We start from the raw sequence: 22,924 nt of genomic DNA, 5'->3' as shown, positions 1-22,924 counted from the left end.
TCAACATAGTTTTGGAAGTTTTGGCCACAGCAATCAGAGCAGAAAAAGAAGTAAAAGGAATACAGATAGGAAAAGAAGTGAAACTCTCGCTGCTTGCAGATGACATGATCCTCTACATAGAAAACCCTAAAGACTCTACCAGAAAATTGATAGAGCTAATCAACAAATATAGTAAAGTTGCAAGATATAAAATTAACACACAGAAATCCCTTGCATTCCTATACACTAACAATGAGAAAACAGAAAGAGAAATTAAGGAAACAATACCATTCACCATTGCAACAAAAAGAATAAAATACTTAGGAGTATATCTACCAAAAGAAACAAAAGACCTATACATAGAAAACTATAAAACACTGATGAAAGAAATCAAAGAGGACACAAACAGATGGAGAAACATACCGTGTTCATGGATTGGAAGAATCAATATTGTCAAAATGGCTATACTACCCAAAGCAATCTATAGATTCAATGCAATCCCTATCAAGCTACCAATGGTATTTTTCACAGAACTAGAACAAATAATTTCACAATTTGTATGGAAATACAAAAAACCTCAAATAGCCAAAGTAATCTTGAGAAAGAAGAATGGAACTGGAGGAATCAACCTGCCTGACTTCAGACTATACTACAAAGCAACAGTCATCAAGACATTACGGTACTGGCACAAAGACAGAAATATAGATCAATGGAACAGAATAGAAAGCCCAGAGATAAATCCACGAACCTATGGACACCTTATCTTTGACAAAGGAGGCAAGGATATACAATGGAGAAAAGACAACCTCTTTAACAAGTGGCGCTGGGATAACTGGTCAACCACTTGTAAAAGAATGAAACTAGAACACTCTCTAACACCATACACAAAAATAAACTCAAAATGGATTAAAGATCTAAATGTAAGACCAGAAACTATAAAACTCCTAGAGGAGAACATAGGCAAAACACTCTCTGACACAGATCACAGCAGGATCCTCTATGACTCACCTCCCAGAATATTGGAAATAAAAGCAAAACTAAACAAATGGGACCTAATCAAACTTAAAAGTTTTTGCACTACAAAGGAAACTATAAGTAAGGTGAAAAGACAGCCCTCAGATTGGGAGAAAATAATAGCAAATGAAGAAACAGACAAAGGATTAATCTCAAAAATATACAAGCAACTCCTGCAGCTCAATTCCAGAAAAATAAATGACCCAATCAAAAAATGGGCCAAAGAACTAAACAGACATTTCTCCAAAGAAGACATACAGATGGCTAACAAACACATGAAAAGATGCTCAACATCACTCATTATCAGAGAAATGCAAATCAAAACCACAATGAGGTATCATTACATGCCAGTCAGGATGGCTGCTATCCAAAAGTCTACAAGCAATAAATGCTGGAGAGGGTGTGGAGAAAAGGGAACCCTCTTACACTGTTGGTGGGAATGCAAACTAGTACAGCCACTATGGAAAACAGTGTGGAGATTTCTTAAAAAACTGGAAATAGAACTGCCATATGACCCAGCAATCCCCTGGGCATACACACCAAGGAAACCAGAATTGAAAGAGACACATGCACCCCAATGTTCATTGCAGCACTGTTTATAATAGCCAGGACATGGAAGCAACCTAGATGCCCATCAGCAGATGAATGGATAAGGAAGCTGTGGTACATATACACAATGGAATATTACTCAGCCATTAAAAAGAATTCATTTGAATCAGTTCTAATGAGATGGATGAAACTGGAGCCCATTATACAGAGTGAAGTAAGCCAGAAAGATAAAGACCAATACAGTATACTAATGCATATATGTGGAATTTAAAAAGATGGTAACGATAACCCTATATGCAAAACAGAAAAAGAGACACAGATGTACAGAACAGAATTTTGCACTCTGTGGAAGGCAAGGGTGGGATGTTTCGAGAGAACAGCATCGAAACATGTATATTATCTAGGATGAAACAGATCACCAGCCCAGGATGGATGCATGAGACAAGTGCTCTGGCCTGGTGCACTGGGAAGACCCAGAGGAATCGGGTGGAGAGGGAGGTGAGAGGGGGAATCGGGATGGGGAATACATGTAAATCCATGGCTGATTCATGTCAATGTGTGACAAACACCACTACAAAATTGTGAAGTAGTTAGCCTCCAACTACTAAAAAGAAATGAAAAAAAAAATGAAAAAAAAGAAAGAAAAGCTCTTGCTAAGTTAAGTGACCTGGAAGGAAACACAAAATTGTAAGATTATGAGTAAATAAGGTCCCTGACCAGTAGGCACGCAGCTTGGATTCACTGGGAAACTCAAGGGTCTCTGCTATCTCCTTTTAGGGTGGCTGCTGCATTGTAGCTGGGAAAACACAAAATATACGTAAGTGGAAGGAATCCGGTGGTGTGGAGATTTGGTAAAGCCACTCTTAATTTCTGGAAGCCTGTATGAACAATCAAGCCAAATCAAAATCCAATAATGTTGGGTGGAGTGAACCCAGTCTCTGGATATTTGGCTGTACAAACTCAAAAGCCCCAAGCCTTACAGCCAAGTGCGGTGTGATTGGCAGCACACAGAGCTGTCTGGGATGGAAACAGTGGCATGTGGATCAGAAGTAGCAGAACAGGCATGAGGTGAGTAGAACAGAAATGTGTAAATCCCTGGAGAAAGAGTGTGGAGAGAGGGAAATGATATTTTGGCATTCAAGGAAGTTTCTGGGTTTAGCATATCAAATAGAATAAAAGATAATGTGCACTTGGCAATAGAAATAAAACTTAATGATTCATTAGGTGAGAGAAATCTGATTCCTCTGAGAGATATTCCATCTCAGGTTGCAGAGTTGAGTAGTTGTGCATGTCAGGAAGAAACTTATTTAATTATAAATCAGAATGGGGATGAACCTGAATAGCAGCAAAAGGGTAAACAGGCACAATGATTAAATGGCTTCAGAATAGTTATTGAAATAGTACTCAGGCAAGGGTCATAAATTGCTAAAATGTGAACATATTTTTTTTTCATTTATTTTTATTAGTTGGAGGCTAATTACTTTACAATATTGTAGTGGTTTTTGTCATACATTGACATGAATCAGCCATGGATTATTTTTAAACTTGTGATATATGGCCCTCCAGGGTTGATCCATATTTTATCTAAGGTGGTGTTTTCAACCTGTTTTCTGATAGCTATGTCTCATTGCGTGTGCTTTTGTTCTTCTTCCTGTCTTGACACCACCTGCTGTATAGGCATCACCATTAAAGCATTTTCAAAGTGGGGGAAAAGTTCTCACCAGTAAATCATGCATCGTCAATTCCAAAAGGAAGGGAGAAACACACACAAACATACATCCTCATTCCCATAAAAGTTCAGATTTTAACCTTGAACCTTTGACATGTGATGACAAAGAATATAAATACCTAGGAGAGTCCAGTGGAACCAGCAGCACCTGATTATCACCTTCTAGACACCTCTGTTTACTCTGCAAACTGAAACTTGTGGTCTACATACCTACACTGAAACAGCTTGGAAATGAGGAAGCTATGATGAAGTAAAGCTTTACATGGAACAAACTTGGGTCTAGAACATGAGTCCATGACATATAATGCACAAAGGGAGGAAAAAAAGAGAGAAAGGAAGGGAGAGAGTGAGGGAAGGAGTGAAAGAGGAAGGGAGGGAAAGAAAGAAAAAAGGGGAAAGAAAGAAGGGGGAGAACGGAATGAAAGAGGGAGAGAGGGTGGGGAAGAGGAATATGTTACTACTAATAATTGTAAAATATATTACTTAGAGAATCCAATATATTATGATTCAGATAATTATGAGTTAGAATAACAGGCTGATAGTAATAAAGATTCCCAAGGTGTGTGTGTGTGTGTGTATATATACATATACATATATTTATTTACTTCATAAAGTGGGAAAGTGAGAAAGATGAACTCTGAGAAATGATATGAAAGTAAAGGAAGACAATCTGTTCCATAATGAGGTACTACAGAAAGCTTCTATGGCGGTAATGTTCTCGTCACATTGTGGACACATAAAACCACTTTGACAATGATTTTATATATATGCATACATGCCAAATAAGGGATAGACATATTTTAAAATTTCATACGTGGACTTACCTGATGGTCCAATGGCTAACACTCTGTACTCCCATTGCAGGGGACCCAAGGTCCGATCCCTGGTCAGGGAACTAAATCCCACATGCCCCAACTAGGAGGTTCACATGCCACAACTAAAGACCTCACATATCACAGCAAAGATCAAACATCCCGCATGCTGTAACTAAGACCCAGCACAGCAAAATAAATAAATAAAATACAAAAGAAAACTTTAATTTAAAAAATCAAAAATTCCAAATGAATTACTTTGAAGTTAACTGTTCAACTGTATGTTTGTTTCTCATCATACGAGGAAGATGATAGTCAAAGCCAAAAAGAAAAAAAAAAAAAAGCCAATAGGCTTACTTACGATTAGGTGTAATTCTCTGATGGCTGATAAGCTCTTGTTTCTACTCCTCTTCACAATATGCTAAATTGGGGAGCAATTAATAGAGAGTATTGTTATTACTATAATAAGGATGGCCTTATATTTTCTATTTTAAAGGAAATTTTAGTCTTAATTTTCAAGATAATGCTGCTTGGGCATTTTTTACAATTTACCAGTGTGTAGCAAACTTACTCTTAGAAACACTATCACTGGTAAAGAACTCATAAAAAATCAAGAGATACAAAGACAAAAATTCCATTAGAAAAATGTGCAGAGAACATGAGTGGACAATTTACAGGTAGGATATGCAAATGACCCTTACAGTTATAAAGAGATGTTCATATTAAAATTTTGTCTACTAATTCCAACTTCTGGGATTAACCTAAAGACACATTTCTCAAAATGCGAAGACATATGCTGTAGGTTATTCTCTGCTGCATTATTTGTAAAATCAAAATAGTGGAAATGACTTAAATGCCCACATACAGGACAGCAGTTGAATAAACTAGGGTACTTTCATACAATGGAGGACTAGTGAACAATAAAGAGTGGATATCTCTATTAACTGATTTGAGGGATTTCAATGATATATGCATTTGATGAAAAAGAGCAAGGGACAAAAGTTTTCTATTACATTCTACCTTTTGTGTAAGGAAAAAAGGCCATCTGCATATATGTGTATCTCTTTATTTTGATCTATCTATCCTATAGACTAAATGTGTCCCTGCCAAATTCATATCAAACCCTAACCGCTTATGTGATGATATTAGGTGCTAGACATGTCACATAGAATATATACATACCTATAAAATAGCAGATAGTGAAGCTAACAACATATGTATCAACTATTCCTCACCAATTTTAAACTTTTTCAATATCGATGTTGATCTCTAGGCATTCTCCCCTCTCCCATAATTCTGAAATGTTTACTAAAACTCCTCTGTGTTCATTTGCAAAAAATTCATTTCCTCATTACTTTTTTCTTCTCTTACTCCCTCTCTAAATGCCTACAGCTTTATTCACCAGAACTATTTCTGACTGCTCATTGTAAACTTTGTTCACTATGGAATTATTTCAAACCCAAATCCTTTAAATAGGTTAAAGTTTCCCTTTAAATTTTTAGACACAGATTATCAGCAGTGTTTGCAGTTACAGCACATGCTACTTGGGAATTCCCATCTGTACCCAGTGTGAGACTGGCACCATGCCACAGTTATTTTCTTGTTGCTTTCTTATAAGAAAATAAAAAAGGTACAAGAGAATTAACACTAAGAATAGCAATCATATTTCCATACACATCAATGTGAGTGCATTCTTTCTCAATATCCTATCTAGTATTTTTTCTTTCTATTTATTTATCTAGAGCCCAGCTCCCTAGACAGCTTCACTGGAAACTCGTCTACTATGTGGCTAGAAAGAGCTGCAAAGGGATCAGCTTTTTTCGCACTCATACCAAAAATGCAATATAGAATATAAACCAAGAGACAGTTTTGAACAGTATGGATCTCAGGTCTGTTTACATAGGAGGCATTTATTTGAGGAGACCTAACATTATCCATAAACAGACAAATTCATCCATATAAACATAATCAAACAATGCTGTTGATTATCCTCATGGGAAAGACCAGAGGGCTTACTGTGATTCTTTCAAACTTTCCAATTCCAATTGACTCTGAAACAATCAGGTCTCCTTACAGACCCTGGAGGTTGATATGAAATTATATGACCTAGTAAGTATTCAGTTACATATTTTCCAATTTTAGGATTGTTAGTATTCTCCCTTCGTTATGAATTTAGTGTTTTGTCCACCTTCAAGGTTCACGTATTAGAATCCTAACCACCAGTGTAACGGTATTTAGAGATCCAGTCTTCTGTAGGTAAATGGGATTGGATGAGATCATGAGGGTGGAAACCAATGAGGGGATCAGTGACCTCACAAGAAGAAGAAGATACTGACGGCTCTCTCTTCCACTCTGTCTCTCTCAAGGGTGTGCATGATGTCAGGACAGTGAGAAGGCAGATGTTCGAGAACCATGAAGATCTTCTTCACCAGAAAATGACGATGCTGGTACCCTTATCTTGGACTTCAGGCCCGAAGTTTGTCCTCTCATGCTTTCAACAGGGTCTTTTGCAGAAGAAATATTTTTAATTTTGATGAAGTCCAATTTATCAGTGTTTCCTTTTATGAACTGTGCTTTTTTGTGTCAAGTCTAAGAATTCATTGTCAAACTCTGTAACTTTGGGCTTGTCTCTGTTTTTCTTTTGGCCTTGTTTTTCCTACCATATTTTGCAACTCTATTGTCTAGTGCATACATATTTAAGATTGCTATGTCTTTGTGGATTGGTCCTTTTATAATTATTTAATGTCTCTCTTTCTGGTAATATTTTCTGCTCTGAAGTATACTGATACTAGTACAGTCACTCCTGCTTTTCTTTCATTAATGTTTCCATGATATATCTTTTTTCATCTTTTTATTTTCTATCTGCTTATCTCATTATATTTGAAGTGATTTTATTGTTATCAGCATACAGTTGGGTCATATTTTTTAATCCAATATGTCAATCTCCATTGTTTAACTGGTATATTTAGACTATTTAAATTTGTTTATTACTGATAGGACTTGGCTTTAGCTTGCCATTTTGTTTTTATTTGCTTCTTCTATTTTTTTTTTGTTTGTTTCTCTGTTTTCTTCCCAAGTCCTCCTGTGGGTTACTTAAATATATTTTAGAATTCAATTTTGATATACCTATAGTATTTTAGTAGGCCTGTTTATACACATTTCCGATGGTTGTGTGTATGTGTGTGTAAAATCACATAGCTTATTGATTCCCTCATTTTACCAGCTCAAATGAAGTATAAAAACATTAGTTCCCCTTCCTTTCCATTACCCTCATCCACTTATAACATAATTCTCTTAAATATTCTCTCTATATATATTTAGAATAACTTTAAAACTTTTGCTTTAATCATCAAATATAATTGTGAAAACTCAAAGGCTATTGTATTTACTCATATTTTTTCTTATTATGTTCTTCCTTCCTGATATACTAAGGTTCTTTCTTGTTTCCTTTCTGTTTACAGAATTCCTTTAGGCATTCTTTTAGAGTAGGTCTCCTTGGACAAATTCTCCTAGTTTTCCTTCCTCTTGACTTCCCCTTCATTCCTGAAAGACATACTTACTTAGCTGTAGTGTTGAGCTGATAACTCTTCTTCCTATAGCACCCCAAAAATACTATGCTGCTTCCTTTTGCATGTCTACACAGATTCTGATAAAAAAAATCTGTCATTCTAATTATTTTTTTCTCCCATACATGAGAGATTGTATCTCTATGATGGCTTTCAACACTGTCTTTAACTTTCAGTAGTTTAATTTTGATGTGTTTTGTCACTGATTTCTTTGGAACTTATTCAGTGTCCTAAATCTGTAGGCTTCTGTTGTTGCTGCTGCTAAGTCGCTTCAGTCCTGTCCGACTTTGCGCGACCCCATAGACGGCAGCCCACCAGGCTCCCCCGTCCCTGGGATTCTCCAGGCAAGAACACTGGAGTGGGTTGCCATTTCCTTCTCCAATGCATGAAAGTGAAAAGTGAAAGTGAAGTTGCTCAGTCGTGTCTGACTCTCTGCGACCCCATGGACTGCAGCCCACCAGGCTCCTCCGTCCATGGGATTTTCCAGGCAAGAGTAATAGAGCGGGGTGCCATTGCCTTCTCCGTGTAGGCTTCTATATATTGCCAAATTTAGGATGTTTTCAGCCATTATTCCTTCGAGTATTTTTTTTAAGCCAACATGCCCTTCTTTCTCTCCTTCTAGGACTCCAATGACTAGAATATTAGTTCTTTTGTTATAATTTCCTTGGTCCCTAAAGCTCTGTTCATTTATGTTTATTTAATCTCAGAATGAGCAATTTCAAATGTAGCTATTCTTTTCTTTGCCTCCTCTGTTCTGCCATTGAGCCCACCCATTGGCCTTTCATTTTGGTTATTGTATTTTTCAGTTCTAAAATTTGTTTCTTCTTTATATCATCTATTTCTTTGCTGAGCCTCTTCAATTTTTTATTTGCTTCAAGTATGTTTTTAGTTGCTTACTGAAGTAATTTTTATGATGATTCTTTTAAGATTTTTGTCAGACAGTTCTAACACCTAAGTCATATTGGTAATTGTCTCTTTTCATTAAGTAGGAGATTTTCAGTAAGCAGTATAAGTGATTTTTCTGTTGCAATCAGGACATTTTTATTTTATGACCTGAGACTCTGGATATTACTTAAACCTCCTGCTTTAGCTAGCTTTCTCTGAAACTGCTCTGGCAGGTGAAGGGGGGAAACTGCATCATTATTGTTAGATGGTGGTAGAAGTCTACATTCCCCACTTATCCTCCATTGACACAAGAAAGCAAGCTCCTCATTATTGCTGGGGGTGGGGTGCTTAGCTGTTTTGAAAGTCTTGACTTTACTCTAGGGATCCTCTGATACCAGCCTAGGGAGTAGAAGGGATGCTTTACTACTTCTGGTGGGAGTGAAAATCCAGTCTCCCTACTTGGTCTCCATTGACCCAGAGGCTTAGAATGAGGTTTATTATTGGCCAGCAGGGATGAAAGTGCCAGTGGTCTACTTGGCTTTCCCTAACATCACCAGGTAGGGGTGCTGGGGTGCTTCATCACAAGAGCATGAAGGCCAACTGTAGACTCTTCACTCAGCTTTTATGGCTTGAAGTTTAGAGTGACACTAGCGAGTTTTATGTGAGATTTGGCTTGAGTAAAGTGATTATTATCTAAATGTTTTCTGTCTTGGATTACAGAATTTTAATGCTTAAAGGAACTTTAAAAATCATATAGTCCAATCCTCTAATTTATATATGAGGCTCAGAGAAATAAAACGTTACTGCCTATGACCATAGTTTCTCATTAGCATTAGATACTGGGTTAAAACATAAGTCCTTGGGCTCCTGCTTCAAGGTATTTTCCCTCTTTACTAGGTACTTTGTACAGCCACAATTAATTCAGGTGATGAAAGAATACCACAATAAATATTTAAAAATCATTTTTTACTTTAGACAACTATGTATTTGTAAATTTAATGCTCCAAATATAAATGTTTCACTTTATCAATATAAATGTATTATAGCAAAGTGCTGGAGTTTCCGGAGCTGTGGTTTCAATTAAAAAATTGGTATATTTACATGATCTAATGGTATAGTTCTCCTTTCTCCTACAAATTTCTCCAACACTTGTCTTGACATTTGCTCCTAAAATACTTCACTGTTTGGAATAAGAGGAACACAATTGAGGTATTATCCATAAGACTAGGATAATAGAATTGGTAACTATTCAAAATTATCCAAAATGGAGACAAAGACTAAGTCTACTAAATTCCAAAACATTTTTTGCAGGAGGGTCACTCAGTTAAAAGTGTCTCTTTGGTCCATGTCTACTTTTCAGTGTTGGAGATTAGAGAGAATGTGAATTTATCTTATTATGGGTAATAAATGAGAATCTGTCTGTTCTTTCAAGAGTGACTCCCTGACAGCTGATTGAAAGCTTGAGATTAAAACCCCTAACATTTAGCTACAGAAAAGAGATTTACAACACAAACCTTTTAAAGTTTAACCATATACTTTTATTTCTTAAAAGTACTGAGTTGTCTAGATTAAAGACTCAAATTGGGTGCATGATAAAAAGGGTGGGGTGAGTAGAATCAGTAAGCTATTGCACTGTGTTCAAGACAACAGAGTATACTAGATGTGCAATAGTAGAAAAATATAAAATGTTACAGGAATATAGTATGAAAATAGGAGTGTCCTATAGGAGCTTATGAATTATAACAATTAGAGTGATACACTCATTGTGAGAATAGTATTACCTAATATTTCTGAATATGTGTGATAATTTTGACCTAATTATTTAAGGCTCACTTTTCATTTTAACATGAAAGTCTTCATTTTAACCTTTTAACATAATACTTACTGAATATATAATCACATAATAATTTGTTGTGATAATAAAATTTATTAAGCATCTGCTATAAACTGGGTCAAGTACTAAAAATTGCTAAAGCCTAAACATTTATATGTTTGTAGTCTTGTGACATTGCATATATTTGCAAATGTACAAATTTATAATCAAGATTGTGTGGTATGGGTTGTAAGAGCAATAAATATCATTCTAGTATAGAAGATGAATGGTAACTGACTTATTTTGAACTTCTAAATTCAATCTCAGGCAACATGTTAAAATACTCCACAGTTAGAAAAAGCCCAGGAATCTTGTTTCTAAATTTAAAGTCTACCATAGACGGGGGGATGATTTCCTTAAATTTGCACTTAAGAAATACAGGCACATAGTCGACCAAAAAAAAAAATACTACTTAATGTTAATCTACTTTGATAAAGATTTATATTCCTCTATGAAACCAGATGGTAAAGATTATATATTTTGATATAAAATGGGTAAATATGCCAGGATGGAAAGAAAGGATTATGGAGAGAACTTTGATCTATGGAGGTGCTAGAAACAATTAAAGATATGAAAGAAGTAAGTATCACCAGTCCCAGATGGAGTTCCTGTGAATTCGACTAAGTGTTCCAAGACTGTTTGACAATTCCTCTAGCAGATGGTTTTAATCTTGGGTTGAGAGCTCAGGAATTACCTGGATGCATGAAAAAGGCTACTTTGGAAGTGATGGCAGGAAAGGAATCAGGATCCTGACTCTGGCTCTTCATTTTAATTGGTCTTCCTGACATCAGTTTCTGTCAGCCAACAAGCACTCTTTGGTGATTATCTCTGTAGGATGCATAAGAAAGAATGTGGGTCAAAGGGGTCATCTGTAGACTGTGGTAAGAAGGAAATCAAACATGAGTACACATTCCCTAAAGGTACCCAACAGTGAAGTTTCACATTAGAACAAGCAAATTAAAAGAAATATAGATTAGCTTCTTTTAATAAAGATAGACTTGGAGGTAGCATGTCATCTTTCTAAATGACAGAACAGTGGACATCTCTCATCCTGACCTGGCCCACAAATTCCAGACATCTTAGAATTTAACTTGAGAGACTACTGGGAAACTATTAGCAGAAAAAAAATCTTGACATAACACCAAAAAGAGAGTTGTCTATTACTGCAGTCTGGAGTTTAGATGCAGTGTACAAGTTCAAGAAAACAGTAGCTTTCAGATTTAATGATGTTTAAGCAGGCAACAAGCAGCAAATAGTCACATACTTCTTTACTACTGGTTAATTTGAAAAGAAATATATTTCCAACTACAGAAGAAATTATCAGTAGACTTTTTTCATTCACAAAATGCAAGTTTTTTTGCTAGCATCTTCCAAATCTCATTAGGCAAGTCAAATATATTCTCGGCCGAAAGCAAATGTGTAAAAATCCGAATCCGAAAAGGATTTTTTCCATGTGTACATGGGAATTTCACAAGGCAAGTGTGAAATTTAAGTGGCAAATTTAAAAATTGTTAAAATTGCTTTCCTTTACATTTACAGGGAAGAGTAGAGTCACTAAAATCAATTATAAAATCAGAATTATTCATCAAAAAAACCCCTCTCTCTGCTCTCCCCCTCCCTCTCCAGGCTCTTTCACTCTTTCCTTTTCATTCTCTTTTTTATTCCAGACACTTTCATTTAGAGTCCTAGAGAAAGAAATATTTCAGAGAGGAATTCCGTGCTTTTTTTGGAGGAAAAATTCCCCAAGAGTTCAATAACGCTCTATAGAAACAGTTAGTGGTGGGAGGCCTTCCCTGCTAAATTTAAAACAATATTATCAGGCATGCCAATTAAAACCCTTGTGGGATTGGGTGTGGTGGTGGAAGCAACTTCAGGTCACTACAAAAGACAGAGAAAATGTTCAAAGCACATCTGTAAATGAAAAAATGAACCTGGGTCTCTTTTGCTCCCAGTTTAATAGAAATGACAGTTCATTCTTATATCTGTTCTGTTGTTGATATAATCTTAAAGTTCTGGCAACATATCTCAGCAAAACTGACCACATCCCCACCTTCTATTTCAAGAAAGATGGGGACATGCTGATTGCTTATCTGGTTATGTGTCTGAGGAGACAGAGAGAGGGTTCATGAACCTCAGCGTTATTATAGTTCTCAAGGCAGAATTGTTCCAAGAACAAGTTTGGATAAAGGGAGAGAACAGTGATTTTCCATTTTAGGGCCTTATTCTCTAAGACTCCTTATGAATGACCACCCAGAATAATAAAGTACTGTTACAGTATAAATGATGACATTCAAATATTTATGAATCAGTATTATTTAATAAGGAGTCTAAGTAAAATAATTTGATATTAAAGAGAAAAATCATTGCATTTCCATAATTATAAGCCATACTTGTTTTCACATTTTAATATTTCTACAGTTAGTATGCATTTTTTATAACTGACATTCACCTTTGTAGTAAGGTTTTTTTGAAAAGGTGAAAAGGTTTTAGTAAATCAATGATGCTTTTTCATGTTGTCCTAGGTTTGAAAAAGTGTATTATTTGCTACAAAATAACATTGCCTAACTTTCTATGGATTTTTATTATTATTTCTCCTATCTATAAGGAAAAAGACCAAGTGACAAATAATAGCTATCACATGATTACATTTGAAAGACTCTCAACTAACACACACACAAGAAATATGTCATCTTCTCCAAACATCAAAGACAACTACCACCCAACACTTCAGATTATGAAAGTAGGCCATGAGCCAGTGTGTTAGTCTGTTTGGGCTGTTATAACAGAATACCATAGACTGGGTGGCTCAAAAACAAACAGAAAAACTATTTCTCATACTTCTGGAGGCTAGAACGTATGAGACCAAAGCACCGGCAGATTTGGTGTCTGGTGAGGGCCAGCTTCCTGGTTTACAGATATTTGCCTTCTCTCTCTAGCCTCATATAGTGAAAGAGGACTACAGAGCTCTCTGAGGTTTCTTTTTCAAGGGCACTAATCCTATTTATGAGGGCTCTGCCCTCATGACTTGATCACCTCCCCAAGGCTCCACTGTCAAATACCATCACATCGTGTGTGCTCAGTTGTGTCCAATGGATTTGATCCCTGTGTTGAGAAGATCCCCTGGAGTAGGAAATGACTACCCGCTCCAGTATCCTTGCCTGGAAAATTCCATGGACAGAGGAGCCTGGTGGGCTATATAGTCCATAGGGTCACATTAGCTATCTGAATTTAACATGTGGATTTTGGAAGGATGAAAATATTCAGTCCACAGCTGTTATTGAGAAGCCAAATTACTGCTTGGAACCACCCATAGTCTGTCTAAGGAGCTGATTATCTTCAAATTGTGCTGTGTTGCTCCATCCCAATGTTTCCCTCTTACCCTGGTATAAAGGTGGTTGCAGAGAATATTTAAGATAGTATAAGATGGCCCTTACATAGCCCACTAGATGGCTTCACCATTGAAGCATCATTGAAACCAGAAAGGATAGGTGGGAAGAGGGAAGGTATGGGATTCATATATTACTTTTTATAGACTGAAGTTCATCATTATGCCTGTGAAATTTCAGCCTTTATAATTTCCTCTCTGAGGGGCTTATATACACAAAGTGAGTCAGTAGTATGCAGCTGCTTAAAGTTGAGTTATCCTCCTATCTGGAATTTTTCCTCTAACCCATGTAATCCCATCATTGTCATGCTGGAGTAACCAAGTCTGTACTTAACAGATACATAATTTCCCATGTGACTTGACATTTGCCAGGTACAGAACCTAATTTGGACTAAGTGTAACAAATACTTTTTGATTAAAGTCTTATTTTGTATTTTGATATGCATGATAGAAAATGGACAAATAAAGCATCCTCATTTCTAAAGAGTGTGAGTTGAGATCCTGGGCTTCTGGACAAAAGTTCTACAGGGTAAGGCATTGGTTGAGGGTAGGAAGAAGACATTTAATCTCCCAGCCATCCTTGGAATATTATTCATAAAGTCACTCTTCACTCTAAAGAACCTAGTCAATATTTGTTGCTACTCAAAAGGAACTGCAGTTCCTGAAAGCACTGAACTTCTTTTACTTACTGAATTATTTTTCTTTTCTTGAGATCTATTACACTGTCCTTATGAATTGGGGAAGTCTCAAAAAGCTGGACTGAAATTTTATTATAGGGGTGAATTTAGATCAGACTTTATGACAGCACTAAATGTCTCAAGGAAGTATGGAATAAACTACCCTTAGAGAATTTTAGAGTGGGGAGGAGCCTATCATTCAAACTACTGCAAGTGGAGAAGGAGAAACCTCTTAAAAACAATTACTTGAAAATAGCTGAACTACATCCTCAACTATCTTAAATATATGTAGAGATCAAGAAGTATTGCAAGTAAATAGTTTCTCAAGGATACCAGCACTCTCCCTCTCACATGTAGGTTTTGGAATCAATTGTGCATAGACAACACTCAGCCTGAAAGATTTTCACTTGGGAGTGGGGAAGAAAGTTGTGGGAGAGAATAGCTTGGGAGAACAGAAAAGATGCTTTCAGTTGGTTATTCCTTTCAAAAGTTCTGTGTCTATTTCTTTACTGAAATTATGTACATGTAAGTACAATACACCCACACACAAGCACACACAAATAGAAACCTCAAATAAAAGACTTGTTATGAGTCTATTTGCCATAGACTCATCATAATCTTTATACATCTTGAAACTGAAAGTGTTAGTCACTCAGTCATGTCCTACTCTTTGCGACCCATGGACTGTAGCCCACAAGGCTCTTCTGTCCATGGAATTCTCCAGGCAGGAATCCTGGAGTGGGTTGTCATTTCCTTCTCCGGGGGATCTTCCTGATTCAGGGAACCCGGGTCTCCCACATTGTGGGCAGATTCTTTACTGTCTGAGCCAGCAGAGGAGACCGTTTTAATATTTACCTCCTTTCCCTGTGCTTTAAGCTCAGATTCAGGTAAAGTTCAGGTCTCTGAGCTTTTCCATAGGGATACGGTTCCTCTGTCAGCTAAGCCTGAGGCAGTTGACAATGACATCCTCCTGACTAAATGTCAGTACTCTCATTCCCCTCAACTTGACTACAGATATTTAGTTAGGTAATAACCAGCTCCCAAACATGTACTTAAGCTAGCTGTTTGACGTCTACAAAGATAAAATCTTGAAAAACATAAACAGCTCTTTAGAACCTGGCCTGGTCTCAAATGAGGAAAGTGTACCTGGCTCTCAATGTAATTTCTAGCATCTAACAGAAGAGACACATCAGTCCACCCATGTTTAAATTATCTTGTCAGAAGTTCACACAGACAGTGGAAACTTTTCAACATTGTACCTCATAAAATTGTAACAAGGCTGATAAATCTGTTTATTTTCCTCCAAGTGTGCCCTGGTTTTCATAACACAGACACTTTGTAAGTGTGTTAATGAATGGTAGCACCCCCATCTGAATCTCAGTCTTCATGCTTTCTCTGCCAAGAAATTTGTTTTGAGAATTTTCAACTTTTGTTTTTCCACCACTGAAAGCTAACCACGAGATTTGGCTTGAAGGCAGCTTTGGCAATTTTTTTTTTCAAATACACTTACTCTGATAGTTGAAAATGACTTAAAGGAATGATTAATACGTTGTGGGGGTTGATGACATAAATCTGCTCCAGTGTGCTTGATGCAAGTTCTCTTGGAAGGAATGTTACAGCTATATTGCTGTGGAAACCTGGTGACACTGAGCAGACTACACCAGATATAAAATCTTCAAAAAGCCTAACTACTTAACCTGGACTTGAATTTATGTTTACTCGACTTGCTACTAACAAAACGCAGTGAACTCTTTTTCCTAGAAGTTGCATAATGGGTTGCAATACTACCAAGGAGACAATCCCTCTGCTAAGAGGTTCAAATGTGCCAATGAAAGGAGGATGAGTGACTTTCTGATGATTTTTATTACTTGGGTCCCTTAAACAAGCTTTTGTCTTCTATATGAGGGAAGGGTGGTATAGTGAGGGCAAGGGGTGATGGGGTAAAGCAGGAATCAAAAAAACCTGTTCTTAAGTGTGTGTCTGTCTACATAGGATACTGAAACAAAATGATATGTTCTGGCCAAAATGTTTGTGGGGGAAATCTTTAACATGGTTGAAAGAATGATTTTATGGGCACCTCGGATACATAAATCAACCAATAAAAAGTCAATTCAGTGCTCCTACATAAGAGACTAAATAAATTATGAGTTAGAAAACATTTATGATTATGCTGAAACTACTTGCTTATCATGGTAGTTAAGGAATGTGACTTCTAGAGCCAAGTCACAGGGTCAAAGCCCTGAGTAACTATGGTCATGTTAATCTCTTTGCATCTTAGTTTCCTCAACTGTAAACCGATAGTATCTATTTTTATAGATTTATAATGAAGATTAAATGACTTAATTTTTATAAATAAGATGTGGAAGAGTAGCTAGCAAATGCTCAATAATACTTATTTTAGATTTATATGAGTGGTTTTATCAATAGCAAATATGAACTGAGTAAATATACTCATGTGGTAAGTATCGAATTTATGCAGCTGATTTCATACTTGACTGTTCAAAGAACAATCTCACTATTCTACCATGGTATATAAACAGATGTGGTTAAACTTTTAGCCAATGAGTTTCAAGAGCCCTAACAGAGTGGGTATTAGCAATTTTGTGATGGAAGAGATTTTAGTTGTAATCCAATCTGATTTTCCAGAGTAGGAAGCCAAGGTCCATAGAAATTAAGTGTCTTTCCCAAGGATTTAAATTATTGGCAGAGCTAAGCCTTTAATTCAGGTCTCTAATTTCATGTACATTTAGAAAACTAAAATAGTTCAAAAACTTATTGACAGTGTTTTTCAGTCATTGTTATAAAGATAACTTAAAAACTAATTAGCATGGGAATAATTATATAATTAAACCTTCTGATTCCTATCAAAGACTTACCATTAAGTATGATTGATATTATTTAGCAATCAAAATGGAATGATTAACATTTGCATACTTATTTAAAATAGAAAAAACTGGCATATTCATACTGTAAATATTACTAGTGTAAACTGTAATATACAGTATGTGAAGTGAAGTGAAAGTCGTGACGACTCTTTGTGACCCAGTAGACTATACAGTCCATGACATTCTCCAGCTCAGAATACTGGAGTGGGTAGTCATTCCCTTTTCCAAATATACAGTATAGACAGGATATAAAAGTAGAACTCTGTATACTGAAAAAGAGAAAAAAATACTTTCAGTTTTCATCATGCTGATGATGTTTTCTCATTTAGTGCTTATAGTGCTCTTGCAAGTAGTTGTACTGAACTTATTATATTAGTAAGTAAATTGAGGATCAAGGTTATTCAGGTGATTTTGTCCAGGATTGAATGATTAGTAAGTGGCCCAAATGAATTCAAAGCCAGGTCTCTGACACCAAACTCCACAGTATTTCCAATATACTGGATGAGTTTATTCCATATCTATTTATTCATTCTCTGCTTTCCCCTCTGAAAGTATAAAAGCATCTTGGAGAAGATTTCCTTGAATGGTTCAAATCTTTTCTGAACAGTAAGGGAAGTTAAACTGGATGATTTCCTAAAGCAAAGGATTCAAAATCTCAGCTACTCAAGGACTGAACAGTAGCAGTTTGAGGCTCCACAGGATGGGCATGACCTGGAAGATTAGAAATACATTCTCCATAGGTGCATGGGTTTATCTCTGAACTTTCTATTTTGTTCCATTAATCTATATTTCTGTCTTTGTGCCAATACCATACTGTCTTGATGACTGTTGCTTTGTAGTATAGCCTGAAGTCAGGCAGGATGATTCCTCCAGTTCCATTCTTCTTTTTCAAGATTGCTTTGGCTATTCAAGGCTTTTTGTATTTCCATACAAATTGTGAAATTATTTGTTCAAGTTCTCTGAAAAATACCGTTGGTAGCTTGATAGAGATTGCACTGAATCTATAGATTGCTTTGGGTAGTATACTCATTTTCACTATATTGATTCTTCTGATCCATGAACATGGCATATTTCTCCATCTGTTTGTGTCCTCTTTGATTTCTTTCATCAGTGTTTTATAGTTTTCTATATATAGGTCTTTTGTTTTTTCAGATAGATTTATTCCTAGGTATTTTATTCTTTTCATTGCAATGGTGAATGGAAAGCCCAGAGATAAATCTACTCACCTATGGACACCTTATCTTTGACAAAGGAGGCAAGAATATACAATGGAAAAAAGACAATCTCTTTAACAAGTGGTGCTGGGGAAACTGGTCAGCCACTTGTAAAAGAATGAAACTAGAGCACTTTCTAACACCATACACAAAAATAAATTCAAAATGGATTAAAGATTTAAATGGAAGACGAGAAACTATAAAACTCCTAGAGGAGAACATAGGCAAAACACTCTCTGACATAGATCACAGCAGGATCCTCTATGACCCACCTCTCAGAGTAATGGAAATAAAAGCAAAAATAAACAAATGGGACCTAATTAAATTTAAAAGCTTTTGTGGAACAAAGGAAACTATAAGCAAGGTGAAAAGACAGCCTTCAGAATGGGATAAAATAGTAGCAAATGAAGCAACAGACAAAGGATTAATCTCAAAAATATACAAGCAACTCCTGCAGCTCAATTCCAGAAAAATAAATGACCCAATCAAAAAATGGGCCAAAGAACTAAACAGACATTTCTCCAAAGAAGACATACAGATGGCTAACAAACACATGAAAAGATGCTCCACATCACTCATTATCAGAGAAATGCAAATCAAAACCACAATGAGGTACCATTACACGCCAGTCAGGATAGCTGCTATCCAAAAGTCTACAAGCAATAAATGCTGGAGAGGGTGTGGAGAAAAGGGAACCCTCTTACATTGCTGGTGGGAATGCAAACTAGTACAGCCACTATGGAGAACAGTGTGGAGATTCCTTAAAAAACTGGAAATAGAACTGCCATATGACCCAGCAATCCCACTGCTGGGCATACACATTGAGGAAACCAGAATTGAAAGAGACATGCATAGCCCAGTATTCATAGCAGCACTGTTTATAATGGTCAGGACATGGAAGCAACCTAGATGCCCATCAGCAGATGAATGGATAAGAAAGCTGTGGTACATATACACAATGGAATATTACTCAGCCATTAAAAAGAACACATTTGAATCAGTTCTAATGAGGTGGATGAAACTGGAGCCTATTATACAGAGTGAAGTAAGCCAGAAAGAAAAACATCAAAACAGTATACTAATGCACATATATGAAATTTAGAAAGATAGTAACAATAACCCTATATGTAAGACAGCAAAAGAGACACAGATGTATAGAACAGTCTTTTGGACTCTGTGGGAGAGGGTGAGGGTGGGATGATTTGGAGAATGGCTTTGAAACATACATATTATCATATGTGAAATGGATCACCAGTTCAGGTTCAATGCATGATACAGGGTGCTTGGGGCTGGTGCACTGAGATGACCCAGAGGGATGGGATAGGGAGGAAGGTGGGAGGGGGGTTCAGGATGGGGAACATGTGTACACCCGTGGCTGATTCATGTCAATGTATGGCAAAACCATACAATATTGTAAAGTAATTAGTCTCCAATTAAAATGAATAAATTTGTTTAAAAAATATTAAAAAAAAAAAAAACCTTCCAGCCCAGGCTTACTGAGTTGGAATCTGCACTGTAACAAGCACCCAGTTGTGGTATAGGCATATTGAACTTTAATAGCACCAGTCTTAATCAGTATACAGTTACTGGAGGTCTCACTCAGTCCTGTCTGACTCTTTGCGACCCCGTGGAAGGTAGCCTACCAGGCTCCGCCGTCCATGGGATTTTCCAGGCAAGAATACTGGAGTGGGCTGCCATTTCCTTCTCCAGGGATTATACACTTAAATGCTGCTCAAATACCCATAAGTGATGTTAATAATGGTGGCTGCAGAACTGGTGTTTTACAAAATAATAGCATTTTATTTCTTAACTCAAAGGTTAATTTGCGTTTATTTATCCCCTATGATAAATATAAATGTTTGTATTTATTTATACGAGTAGCAACCTACTACTATAAATAAATAGTAGCAATAGGAGTTTATTTATTTTAGGAGTAGCAAACCACTCATAAATATAAATATTTATATTTATCCCCTTTAGAATTTATTTCCTCTTCATTTTGCCTCAAACTCTGCACAGCAATTAAAAAGTGTCAGTTAAGGAAGCCAGAAGACTTCTCACATCTTTGAAAACAATTAAAGGAATTATCAGATCATTGGTGCCTTTACAAGGATTTCAAAACATCTTCCAGAGAACTGAGAAGATAGGAATAATTGAGCATTGAATCACCATCAATCACCTTAATTGCTAACATTTACCACAATTGACAGGAAATTTCATACATATCATTGTCTTAATGTTTCAGATAGTGCAGAGGAACATTAATATAATTGAACAATCCAGAAACTGAGGTATATGATAGACTTTAAAAGCAATGTATTTCAGTTAGGAAAATTTCTTTTAAAATTGCTGCTTACATTAAGTACTTCACATGTCATATAGTTTGTTGCAATATTTCTATGAGATAAACTTATTTTCCTTATACTTCAATAGAAAAATAAATATCAAAGAGGTTGATAAAATTAATAGTAGCCTGAATAGCTATTACAATGTTTTAATGGAATAGATGAATCCACCTCCAATGTAGGAGACTGCTTGACATGAAGGATACCTGGGTTTGATCCCTGGGTTGGGGCGATCCCCTGGGGAAGAATGTCAACCTACTCCAGTACTCTTGCCTGGGAAATCCCACGGACAGAGGAGCCTGGTGGAATGGCTACAGTCCACAGGGTTGCAAAGAATTGGACACGACTGAGTGACTAAACCACCACCACCAATGGAACAGATCTGGCTATTTGCAAGTTGATGCTCTTTTCTATTTCAACGAATTTAGTTCAGAGGAGTTTTTATAAATCACTTGCTTACAACATTTTTTTTTTTACACTCAATATATTTGAAGCCTTCCACATTACCCAGTAGAAACTTACTAATTTTAACTATTATTCTAATCACTTAGTTCACAATCTGATAATGCATTTAAGTATTCTATATCCAGATGACTAAATATACTGGAGAAACTTAGTGTTGCACTACAAGTATACGAGCATACCATATTTTTGATAAGTATTCTTCTAAACTATTTTCTGTGATAAACTTGTATTTCCTTTCTGTTTTAAGTGTTACCAGTTAGTGACTTTCATTTATGTATCTGTTGATCTAAAATAAATAGACTGCCAGATATTGCCTCAGCAAGCATGGGTTTATCAGACGCCAGTAGAGGTTTGCAATATGAGGTCTTGCAACTGTGGTGAGTCACAGGCAAGTCACCTCAAGGCAAGAGAAAGAGAACATACATACTGAAGGGAAAAGGAAGTTGGCAGTGCTATAATAAAGAGTCCTTGGCTTTTCACTGGCTGAGTCCTTGCCAGGAAACAGAGGTCTCTTCTTAGTGGCTCAGTTATTGTGGCAAGGCATGAGAGCCCCCTTTACAGTCTCTCAACTCTACTTAATTGAAGTTTCTGTTTATTAATTTTTTTTACAATTTTTCCCCTTTTCATTTTATGTAATTTCCTCTAGGAGCTTATCTGGATTAAAAGAAAATGAAGATAGAGTGACAGTACCCCAAATCACTCAGTTCAGTTCAGCTGTTCAGTTATGTCCAACTATTTGTGACCCCATAGACTGCAGCACTACAGGCTTCCTTGTCCATCACCAACTACTGGAGCTTGCTCAAACTCATGTCCATCATGTTGGTGATGCCGTCCAACCATCTCATGCTCTGTCGCCCCTTCTCCTCCTGCCTTCAACCTTTCCCAGCATCAGGATCTTTTCCAATGAGCCAGTTCTTTGCATCAGGTGGAAAAAGTATTGGTGCTTCAGCTTCATCATCACTCCTTGCAATGAATACTCAGGATTGGTTTCCTTTAGGATTGACTGGTTTCATCTCCTTGCAGTCCAAGGGACTCTCAAGAGTCCTCTCCAACACCACAGTTCAAAACCATCAATTGTTCAGTGCTCAGCTTTCTTTACAGTCCAACTCTCACATGCATTCATGACTACTGGAAAAACCATAGCTTTGACTATATGGACTTTTCTTAGCAAAGGAATGTTTCTGCTTTTTAATATGCTGTCTAGGTTGGTCATAGCTTTTCTTCGAAGGAGCAAGTGTATTAATTTCATGGCTGCAGTCACCATCTGCAGTGACTTTGGTGCCCAAGAAAATAAAGTCTGTCACTGTTTCCATGGTTTCCCCATCTATTTGTCATGAACTGATGGGACTCGATGCCATGATCTTAGTTTCTTGAATGTTGAGTTTTAAGCCAACTTTTTCACTCTCTTTCACCTTCATCAAGACACTCTTTAGTTCCTTCTCACTTTCTGCCATAGGGTGGTGTCATCTGCATATCTGAGGTTATTGATATTTCTTCCAGTAGTCTTGATTCCAGCTTATGCTTCATCCAGCCCAGCATTTCACAT

General features: G+C 36.6%; 1 long non-coding RNA gene across 1 annotated transcript in view; it reads right to left on the bottom strand.

Annotated features, from left to right (window-relative positions):
- The window catches only part of LOC122674265, a 112,585-nt gene extending 101,356 nt beyond the window's left edge, over positions 1-11,229 (bottom strand). Inside the window, exons 1-2 of the long non-coding RNA XR_006334939.1 lie at positions 11,102-11,229; positions 4,445-4,504 (exon numbers count right to left, since the gene is read on the bottom strand). This is a non-coding gene — a long non-coding RNA (uncharacterized LOC122674265). The remainder of the gene's footprint in view (positions 1-4,444; positions 4,505-11,101) is intronic.
- Positions 11,230-22,924: the final 11,695 nt, after the last annotated feature.

Source organism: Cervus elaphus, chromosome 18 (genome assembly GCF_910594005.1).
Source record: "Cervus elaphus chromosome 18, mCerEla1.1, whole genome shotgun sequence".
In the NCBI taxonomy this organism is placed as follows: Eukaryota; Metazoa; Chordata; class Mammalia; order Artiodactyla; family Cervidae; genus Cervus; species Cervus elaphus.
The sequence above is the reverse complement of the archived record's forward strand: the minus strand, read 5'-3'. Positions and strand labels throughout refer to the sequence as shown.